Genomic DNA, 11,149 nt, shown 5'->3' with positions numbered 1-11,149 from the left:
TTGGTCTGTTCCAGTGGGTTTTAATTACTGTTCTGTCTACTTAAGCACGTTTACATTTTCAACCAGCTTCTGCTCCCCTTATTCATCTTGACCAGGACACGAAGTGACCTCATTCTCCAGCTGTGGCCAGTTACATCACAAGCGACTCTGCTTTTGGAATAACACACTACAGATGTCAATACTGCATATTTCTATCTTAAATTACTGAAATTGGAGGCATGGATTCTCAATGGTGGTAAGTAGTTTATCACTATAAGGAATGATTCAGAAAGGAATTGTTCTGCACAACATATTAAAAATTATTTGGAAATTACATTGTTTCTCTCCCTTAGCAGCCTGCCAAGTTGCAGACCCACTAATCACTGCAATTTCTACTGTTCCTTTCATCAAAGTAGTGGGAGCAACTGTTTATAATTATAAGCACCTCACACAGCAAGCGGAAATTTTTTTGGCAGCAAGCCTGAAGAAATACATCATTGTATTTATAAAGAGAACAAGTTAAAAAATATAATACAAACACTCTTTAAAGAAAGTAACAAGGAAGTGTATCAGTTGAAGAAAATACAGGACCTAGACTGGAACAAACCTCCTTGTTTTGTTCCAGTCTAGTATGTCTTACACAGCCGATTAGTTGCTGTTTAAGACATACTTCAGTACCAAATAATTAAACTACACACAAAGACTACTTTAAATTACATATATGTTGTTTGCATATCTCAATTCAAAGCACAGTCATATGAGATAAGTATGAAAAGGATGTTGAGAGGTCATCTATTCTGTTTTTCTGCTCTACGACAAGATCGACTCTACATAAATGATTCCTGACATACTTGTCTAACCTGCTCTTTATAGTGACAGTGATGTAGAATTCACAGCATTCCCAAGCAATCTGTTCCAGTACTTTGCTCTCTTTGTAATCTGAAAATGGTAATCTAAGGTTCAACTTAGCTTCTAGTTAAATTGTTAAGTCTTTTTTCAGCTCACAACAGACTCCCAATAGCCTTCATGATCTGGACCCAGGTCTGAATGAGCCACTGAAGCGAGTCACAGATCACGTCTGCTCTGAGGTCACCTGCCCAAGTCCTGAGCTAATTTATTTAGAACGACAATTAAAGATTAAGGAGGGTAAGACAGATCAGTGTCCCAACATGCTGATCCTTACAGCTTACGCAAGTTTAGCTTATTTCATACAAAAATCTGTCTAATGAAAATGCAGGATAATATCCACATAGATTTCCTGTTCTGGATAGGATAAGGTTTTCAGTCTTTTCACTGTCAAACTTAAAGGACCTAGTTTGTAATTACAGTGTTTCCTTTGTCCCTAATAGCATTAAATCTCACTACCCAGAAGGCATCTGTACCAGTATTTGCTTCCATTTCTCTTCTTTGTGATAAGAAAACAGTTGTGATGGTCAAAGTAATTGAATTCATCCAGAGACACTTGGAAGTTTCCTGTGCAGTTTTTCTTTGCAGCTATCTAAATGGAGATAATTGAAAATCAGAAAGGCAAGCAGGACTAAACATCTCCTCAGCCATCTGTATTTGTTCTGTCTCCTTTGTAGACAGTGAATGTCACTTATGTCATCTAAATCACATTCTTTTTGTAAGGATGTTTGACATAGATTACAGTAGTTATTCTGACATATAAAGACAAAATATTTGATACTAAAGGCTCTTTCAGCAAACAGATTTTTAAAAACACAGCAAACATCTTCAGCCAGACTGAATAAATGTAATTCATCCTTCTTAACAGATCACTCAGCTATTCATAATGCAGTTGCATTCTCGAACAGCTTGCTATCAAGCACTTCTTTCCAGCTGGCAATGAAAAGAGTAACTGTAACATGATGGAAGGTTCCTTCCATCTGAATTCTGCCTCTCTTGCCTATTTAAAATGAATCAGATTAATAACTGGTTTCTGGTTATCCACTTAATTTCCAGAATAAAGCAACAGCAATTGTTGAAGCAGAAATAACTGAAAAATTGGCTGACCCTTTTCAGCTTCTAATGAAAATGCTTCAGTAAATATTGCGCAGAAGAAAAGCATTCTCTTGTAATGAATTTTGCTACAAAGGAAATATTACCACTCAAGTTGTTTGCAGCATTTCTGTCTGTACTCTCAGGTGCCCATATGCCACTGTCGCAACTCCTGACAAATGAAGTCAAGGTGAAAAAAAGAAATGGGATTTCTGCAAAAGAATTAGAGTGAGAGATACCTGAATTTGAACCTTAAATATTGAATGCTTCTATACAATTTCCCTGGAGGACAGGCCTTGGATGAAACAGACATCAGAGCATGCCATATACATCTCGTAGCAAGAGCATGGTAGGTGATAAAGCCTGCTGACAGTTGCTGCTAATCAGAAGAGCAGCTCTACAGAGCAAAAGAGCTGCTATCTGTGGGTTTTAGCATAGGAGTAGGAGCACAAAAACTAAGCTTTGCCACAAACTCACTGTGACCTTTGGTAAGATAACCCCTTCCTGCCTCTCTTGGCTTCTTCCTCCCACTTAGTTGTGAAACTGAGATAATATTCCTACATAGGTGTGTTGAGGCTTAATACCATAAAAGTGTGTCTGAGATGATGCAATGTAAACTTCTCTGATAGAAGCTTTGATGTCACTACAATCTGCCCCAATTTTTTTTAAACCACAAGGACGTAGCGTCAATCAGTTTATGGGGCTGTGTCCTAATGTTGCTGGATCTGGGAATATCATGTGAGAAGGCTGCTGACTAGTCATTGCTTCGGAGTGTTCCATGTTGCTATATAGAAACTGTGTCATTATTTTGAGGGCTCTGCTGATTGAAGGCAATAGTTAAGAGGAGAGAGGAAGAGATACACAAAGGAAAGGTAAAGAAAAAAAAGACTAACAGCACCCCCTTTATACATTTAAAAAAAAAAAAAAAAGGTAGAGTTGTGATTTTCTTAACTCCAGATAGATGAACAGACATATTTTCCTTTCTGATCCTAGAATATCCTGCTAAAATCAGAAGAGAAAGAACTGGGCAACAGCCTTAATGCTTCCTTCTCTGCCAGGCTCCCTGAGCTCATCCACAGGGGTGCTGGCCTTACTATTGCAGCTGCACAAAACTTAATAACAACTAACAGCTAAGGCAACAATTAATGATAATTTCTTTGATAGGTGCAGGAAGAAAACCAAATCCCACTGGCTGTATTCTTCTCTCACTATTAGCTTTGCTATATTTTGGGGCAAGATCAGTCTAGAAGTGCTATAATCGTTAGATGGGAAATACGGTGACTTGTCAAACTGTGTTATCTATGAAAATAAAAAATTCCATACACACATCTTATGAGAAGGGAAAACCAAATATTGACTAGAGACTATAAACCAAACAGTTCTCCTCCAGCTGTTCAGGCAGCTGGGGATTCTTTTCCCACAGCTTCTTTCCCTACAGACCAACTGTATTTTGTCACCTGGCAATCTCATATTTGCATCAACATTTTGTATTGGGAAAGAAGAGGGGAAGAATCTAATAACCAAACCTTTCACAGTAAATACTTTGACCTTCACTCCCTGAGTTGTTTTGTAAGCAATTCAGCTTTCACATGCTGTTTATGCAGTTTAAAGAAACTGTTGTTATCTCAATTAGAAAACACCTCAAGTTGCTGTATTTTTAGACTCTGGGAACACAAAGCCAGCGGGATGAGTTGGATTTCAGATTCATAACATTATGCATTCATTTTTGGCATACAAAGAGAGAGTGCTTTTGTTTGGTTACAAAAACAGCACGAGCTCTGCTCCTTGGTCTTTCAAAATTCAATTAGGTATAACTCTATTATTTCTACATTTACTGGCAATCAGAAGAGAAAGAGACCCTGGGTGATGACATTCGTATGTTGTCATAAATTGTAGTAAAGACATAAGATTGACATTTCTGGGGAAATAAAAGGTCATCTAGTATTTTTTTTTTTTTAATAATAATTGCAAAGCTGACAGCCCTGTTTATCTTTACAATATTCCCACAAGACTCTTCAAGACTATCAGTAATGCTGCTATCCAGAAATTGATTGGCAATAAGAGACCACTTGCCACAGTAATTAAAGGTTGAGTTGTGTCTAGTACTGAACATTTGTTATTGCACCACAAAAATGCAGTAGCTAAATGACAAAATCATTGACCTTTACTGGGATTTTGTCTACTACCTGCTTTTTCCCAGCAGGAACAGGGTGTGTGTTAGTCAGTAGGACCTAAATAAAAATTAAGAGATCAGAGATATGCTTAAAGATGGTGGAAACTTCTCTATAAAAGCAAAAGAAAGTATTTTGGGGATAGGTGTACACATTCTAAAGGGTCCTAAAAATTTGGAGGAAAAGAATCATGCAACTACACTCATCAATTTTTCCATTTTATATAGACCCAAAATTAGAGAGATTACTGTACATCTCTGATAAAGAGTCTGTGCATGAAAATGCATTTTTTTATGTACTGGCTTTGGGGTGCTGCTTGTCAAACCATAAAAACAGAAGTATTTGATACAAGTATTTGTTGGCGTTTAGAGAGATTTTTTTAAAGCACTTTATAGGATTAAAGTATTTCCAAATATTAAAAAATTTCCAAATTAAGATCTTTCCAAAAGGAAACTTTTCTTTAAATTTACTCAGCCCTGCTTTAGTCTGAATATTTAGGCAGAGAAGTGTCACTGTAGATGGTACAATAGCTAGGAAACAGGGAAAATGTATTTGAAACTAAGCTATTGCTTAACTGTGATCAGTGTATGGTGAAATATTTGAAAAAAACAAAGCATTGCTGGCAGAAAAACACTCAGAAATGTCTGTGTATTAGAAGTGTAGAAACATCTATAGGCATTAACAAGTTATCTTGTGCCTAAGGAAAAATAGCTACACCTTGGATATCATGAACTTTAGAGATAACCTGCTCTGCCTTTATAGGTTTTTTTTCCTCTTCGTATAGAAAGAGTACTCCTTAACAGCAACTTGAGTGTTTCATTGTTGGTTATCATGAAATTAAAATATAATGTATATTATTTGTGCATTTCTAGGCATCTCTGAATTACAGATTTGTCCAGTGCAGCCTTTCTCAAACAGCAACTTTTCCAAACCTTGGCAATCCAGGTTTCTGAGCATACTTTTTACTCAAAACAACAACAAATTTTTTTTTTACTCAAAACATTTCAACTTTCACTTCTACTTAGTCATCCTTCTACACTTATGATTCTCAAGACAATTATGCATAAAGTGAACACTTAGACCTATAGTAAATATTTAAGACACAGAATCAAAATTTTGGTTGTATTTCAAACTTCCTGTAGCTTATCTCCCTGAGGAATGCATGGCCAACTTGCATTGCAGAATATTCCCCCGAAATTAACCTGGACAAGGCAGTCAATAAGCGTACGATGCATCAGTAACTACTTTTCCTAGACTACTTTTCTGACCTTGTAATTAAAATAAACTTTAGAGTTGCAGAAGAGGCATTGCAATTGTTTTTGGTCATATGCAATATTCCTCTCAAAACTGCTGTGATAGTAATACAAAGAGGGAAACTGAGACAAATGAAACTTGTCTAAATCTACAAAATACCCATTGATTAATGTGAGCAAGAAATCCAAGTTTATCTTACAATGCACTGTCGGTTGTAACCTTCAAATCTGTAGGCAAAAAAAATGTCCATAAAAAATATAATCTTTACCTGGAAAAGTGTATAGAAAACCAACAAACAGATAAAAACACCCTCTCTCTCTCTCTCTCTCTCCTCACAACAAACCTTGATGTAGGTAACATATGGCTACTATGCATCTCTAATGAGTAGTTAATGAGCTACCCCCACACTTAATACTCTTTTTGCCTTCTTGGAGAACTTTCTATGCACCAGAAGAACTTGAGATTTAAAGAATGTAAGTCTGTGGGAACTAAATGATGACTGCCTATTTAGTCCTGCACGAGGCTGGGTATTTTTTTCTTGCTATGTACTACATCAACTCGCTGTCTAATTACAATTACAGAATTTCTTTTCATACCCATTTGAAGTACAACTATTTCATCTGTGACATTATGCAGCTACATAAATCAAATATCCCAATTTATAACTGTCTTAATAATACACCAGGGGGTGTTTTAAAGTTAGGCTGAAGGTACAGTCCCATCATTGGGAGAGAGTAAGTGAGAAGATACATATATCTAAGTTTAGCAGTGTAGTTGTTTAGATTGGATCCTAGACTTTGAAAGGGAAAAAAAAAAACAAGATTAGTCAGCAGGATTTCTCAACTTGCATTCAGCATCTTAATCAAGCTCATTGTTTTTATGCAATTCATCTGCAAAGTTATCAGCAATTTTCCTGTTAGATTACATGAGACAGTAAGTGACTGAGATATCCCAGGCAAGACAGGATGTTGTTGCTAACATCTTACGGTTGTGTCAGACCCTTCAGAAGTAATTTCTTTCTTATCTGTTTTCCTGCTGATGAGCGGCAATAATGACTGTGAAAATATTTTTGATTAGAATCTGATGCATCAAAATAAAAACTAAGTGAAAAGTGTAATCTTCCTACAATATAAAGTTGGTGGAACCTAAGCACTACAGCTTGTATGACAGCTAAAGATAAAGATACACAGTAATTGAACACCTTCCTCAAAGAAATACAGTTTACACAAGCAGCAGTCAGAGTCCTGCACTGAGTGCTGAATAAAGGGCTCCATAAAGAGTTCCAGGGAGTTCTTTGGGAATCTTACAAGCGTATATAGTGTGCCCTGAAGGTGAAATTAGCTCAGGCCATCTTGTGACAGGCAGGCTGTAACCAGCAGTGCCAACCCAGAGCAGAAAGAGAGAAAAAGACATTTATGCCATAAAAAGTCTTAGCATCAAAAAGCATCGTGTTGTGTATTAACTTCCATATCCCTGTGGTTGAATTAACATTAAAAGATCTTATTTTGGGAGATGCTTAAACCCAAGAACTCAAATAGCGTAATGCATTGTTGTTTACTGTTGAAACAGACAGCACTCAACAATTGGGTTAAGTCTCCTATCAAAATCTTCAACCAGTTCAGTATCTGATAGACCAACGAAGGCTCTGAGAAAGACGGTAAGCTTGTTGAAACACATACAGGAACAGTGTGAACCCTTTATGCTTTTGACAAGATAATTAAAGCCTCAGCAAGAGAGAATTTGAAGCTATCCAGTCACACTGAGAACACACACACAGAAAGGAAAAGAATATGTAACGCAACCAAACTTCATATATGAAGAAGGTGTAGAAACAACTTTCAGTTAATAGATGTGGGAGAAGAGAGTACTTAGGTAGCAAACCATTTCCAGAAACTTACTATGCTCGTAAATAGAAAAACTACTTTCACAGCTTTATAAAATGAGGAACGTTAGTTACACAATTCACAAGATATTTCCAAATCTGTTGAGCAGATGAGTCAAATTCTGCATGTACAGGATTGGCATTTTGCTGAACGCACTGTATTGCTGCTATTAAATCTCATACTGCTTTTGGGCAATTTGGCCATGGGAGAGAATTGGAAATAAGAGTGGAGGGAAGGAAAGAACAGGTTAGAAATAGTAAATAATCAGCCAGTGACATTGCCATGTTCTTTGGTAAGAACTAAACCTGATAATTTCCATTTTTTGTCAATTCTTAACTGAAAGCTTTTGATTAGAAAAGAACCCACAACCCTCCCTCCAAGCACCCACCCACATTGCAGTGACTAAAATAGTTTATGGAGCTACAGGCAGTTCTTCCCAGATTGTCAACAGAATTCATAGTACTGAACAAAAGAGTTACCCTAATTTCTTTAGCTTTTGAGATAGGCTTAAGTATAATTTTTTTGTGATAAGATCATATTTTTTTAAAAAGCTTCATTTTTATTTTTACAGGCAGTGATACATACCAAACAATGTTTGCAAATACATTCTCTATGTGTGTGCTAGGTACCACCATAGCAGGGTAGAAATAGGAACTGCATCCAACCACAGAGCTGCAAGCCTGCAGCATTATGCAATATCCTTCAGTCAGTCCTCTCTTAAAAAGTTTCCAAGCATGGAATAATGTGGCTTTTCAGACCGAGATGGGCTCTGGAGGGAAAAAAAAAACCAACCCCACACAAAACCCTCAATAAAAACTATTATAGACCCTTCATCATACAAGTAATATGCACACACAAGAGAGCCAGTTAAACCATAGCTGGAGAAACACTTTACACAGTACATTTAATGCAGGTACTGCAGGAAGTATGCCTTTGCTTTTCAACCAAATAATTTTTCATGCTTGCATTAGAAGCTAAGATTCTCTCAGATGGACACTGCCTAGCTGTACTTGAAGCAGATTAGAAATAAAAAAAAGGACCTAAAAGCGTTACCCTGGTAAACTGACTTAGAGTAAGCAGCAAATATTAAGTAGTGGGAGTGACCTGAGACTAAAATATTACTCTGCTTGTAACAGCTCTTTTGGAGTCAGGGAACTCATGTTGCTACCCTACGATACCCTAAAGAGATTTGCCCTCATAGACAATGAGAGTAATTGTAAGGCATTTATGGTCGACAGCAAAGGCGTCAGTCTGGAAATGGTCTCTGGGTGGATTCACTTCTCTGAGGTCTCTTTTCACCTCTGCCTCTGCCTCCCATGCTTCCTCTCACCTACATATTTTACCACATGACTTCCAATTTCATATCTTTTATTTAGATATCCTTGTACTCTCTTGCTACATTCTGAAGAACTCAAGGCCAAATATCCAAGTGCACTTAAGAAAATGCAAGACAGGATTTTTATTTTATTTTTAAACGTACATTATCTTGTTTCCAAATCTGTAAATGGGTGAGCCCTGGGGCTGTAGAGTAATCTTTTGGGACTGATCCAAATCATATGAGATGTTATCTGTTGGCAAATTCACCAGTTACTGTCCTTTCTAGCTAGCAAATGTGACGCCCCTCTACAAGAAGGGTCAGAAGGAGGATCTGGGGAACTACAGGCCTGTCAGCCTGACCTCGGTGCCAGGGAAGGTCATGGAACAAATCATCTTGAGTGCCATTATGCAGCACGTGTGGGACAACTGGGGAATCAGGCCCAGCCAGCACAGGTTTATGAAAGGGAGGTCCTGCTTGACTAACCTGGTCTCCTTCTATGACAAGGTGACCCGCTTAGTGGATGAGGGGAAGGCTGTGGATGTTGTCTACTTGGACTTTAGTAAGGGCTTTGACACTGTCTCCCACAGCATTCTCCTGGAGAAGCTGGCTGCTCACGGCTTGGATAAGTGCACTCTGCGCTGGGTTAAAAACTGGCTGGACGGCTGAGCCCAGAGAGTGGTGGTGAATGGAGTCAAATCCAGTTGGCGGCCGGTCACGAGTGGTGTTCCCCAGGGCTCAGTGTTGGGGCTGGTCCTGTTCAACATCTTCATTGATGATCTGGATGAGGGGATTGAGTGCACCCTCAGTAAGTTTGCGGATGGCAACAAGTTCAGTGGAAGTGTCGATCTGCTGGAGGGCAGGAAGGCCCTACAGAGGGACCTGGACAGGCTGGATCGATGGGCTGGGGCCAACTGCATGAGATTCAACAAGGCTAAGTGCCGGGTCCTGCACTTGGGTCACAACAACCCCATGCAACGCTACAGGCTTGGGGAGGAGTGGCTGGAGAGCTGCCTGGCAGAAAAGGACCTGGGGGTGTTGGTTGACAGCCACCTGAACGTGAGCCAGCAGTGTGCTCAGGTGGCCAAGAAGGCCAATGGCATCCTGGCTTGTATCAGGAATAGTGGGGCCAGCAGGACCAGGGAGGTGATAGTGCCCCTGTACTCGGCACTGGTGAGACCGCACCTCAAGTACTGTGTTCAGTTTTGGGCCCCTCACTACATGAAGGACATCGAGGTGCTGGAGCGTGTCCGGAGAAGGGCAACGAAGTTGGTGAAGGGTCTAGAGCACATGGCTTATGAGGAGCAGCTGAGGGAACTGGGGTTGTTTAGTCTGGAGAAGAGGAGGCTGAGGGGAGACCTTATTGCTCTCTACAACTACCTGAAAGGAGGTTGTAGCGAGGTGGGGGGTCGGTCTCTTCTCCCTAGTAACGAGTGATAGGATGAGAGGAAACTGCCTCAAGCTGCACCAGGGGAGGTTTAGGTTAGACATTAGGAAAAACTTCTTCACTGAGAGGGCAGTCAGGCACTGGCACAGCCTGCCCAGGGAAGTGGTTGAGTCTCCCTCCCTGGAGGTATTTAAAGGACAGGTAGATGTGGTGCTTGAGAACATGGTTTAGTGGTGGATTTGGCAGTGCTAGGTTAACGGTTGGACTCGATGATCTTAAGGGTCTTTTCCAACCTTGATGATTCTATGATTCTATGATTCTGTTTCAGCTTGCAAGTCACAGAACAAATTCTGGTATCAAAAATTTTATACCCATGCTATTTAGAAGTGATTTTTTGTTTCCGAAGATGGACACTTATTAACCACTTTGGGAAAAATAATTACTTGTGATTATATTACAAGGGTACAACAACAGCAGACAAGAATTTGAGATGGAGGAAGGGGAGAAGACGACAGGTAGGAATTCCACTCTCCTACCACACTTCCTCGGGCAGACTTGGCCAAAAAAAAGAAGCCAGATTCTGGCCACCAACAGCTAGCATTTTCTCCAGAATGCTCATCAAATATTTAAGTATCAAGGACAAAATCCAGAGTTACACTTGGGGACTACAAATCTAGCCTTCAGAGAATAAGCATTTTGCTGAAAGCTGCAATCCAGTCTAAAATGAATTAGATTTTTTTCCTTACAAAAGCATCTACATTCAGAGATTGGTGACAGCATAGTCTACGCTAGATCTGCTCAGTGCTCTAGTCCTAGCCTTGAGACACAGGCAGTCATTACGTACATGTATGAGACTTCAGATTATTCAAGATCTGCTCGGCTTGGACTCAGTGGCAGACAATTAAATCCTTGCCAGATTGGCTGGAAATTTGAGGTCAGGAAGAGGCACTGCAGTCCCCACATCACCCACATACTTATATCTATTGCTTTAGACTACTGCCTGTTTACCATCAATCCTGAATTTTGGATGCAAGAATAAAAGGATCTAAATTAGTGTTGTATAACACACAGAAGGACAAGCAGAAGAGTATGAAAGAAAAGCAATCAACAAAGAAGCTGAGAAACAGGAAGCTGAAAGCAGACCATCTTTTTCAGCTACTAT

The sequence above is a fragment of the Nipponia nippon genome, unplaced genomic scaffold, assembly GCF_047370975.1.
Source record: "Nipponia nippon isolate SJK-2023a ecotype South Korea unplaced genomic scaffold, ASM4737097v1 scaffold_8, whole genome shotgun sequence".
Lineage (NCBI taxonomy): Eukaryota > Metazoa > Chordata > Aves > Pelecaniformes > Threskiornithidae > Nipponia > Nipponia nippon.
This window is presented reverse-complemented; position numbering follows the sequence as displayed.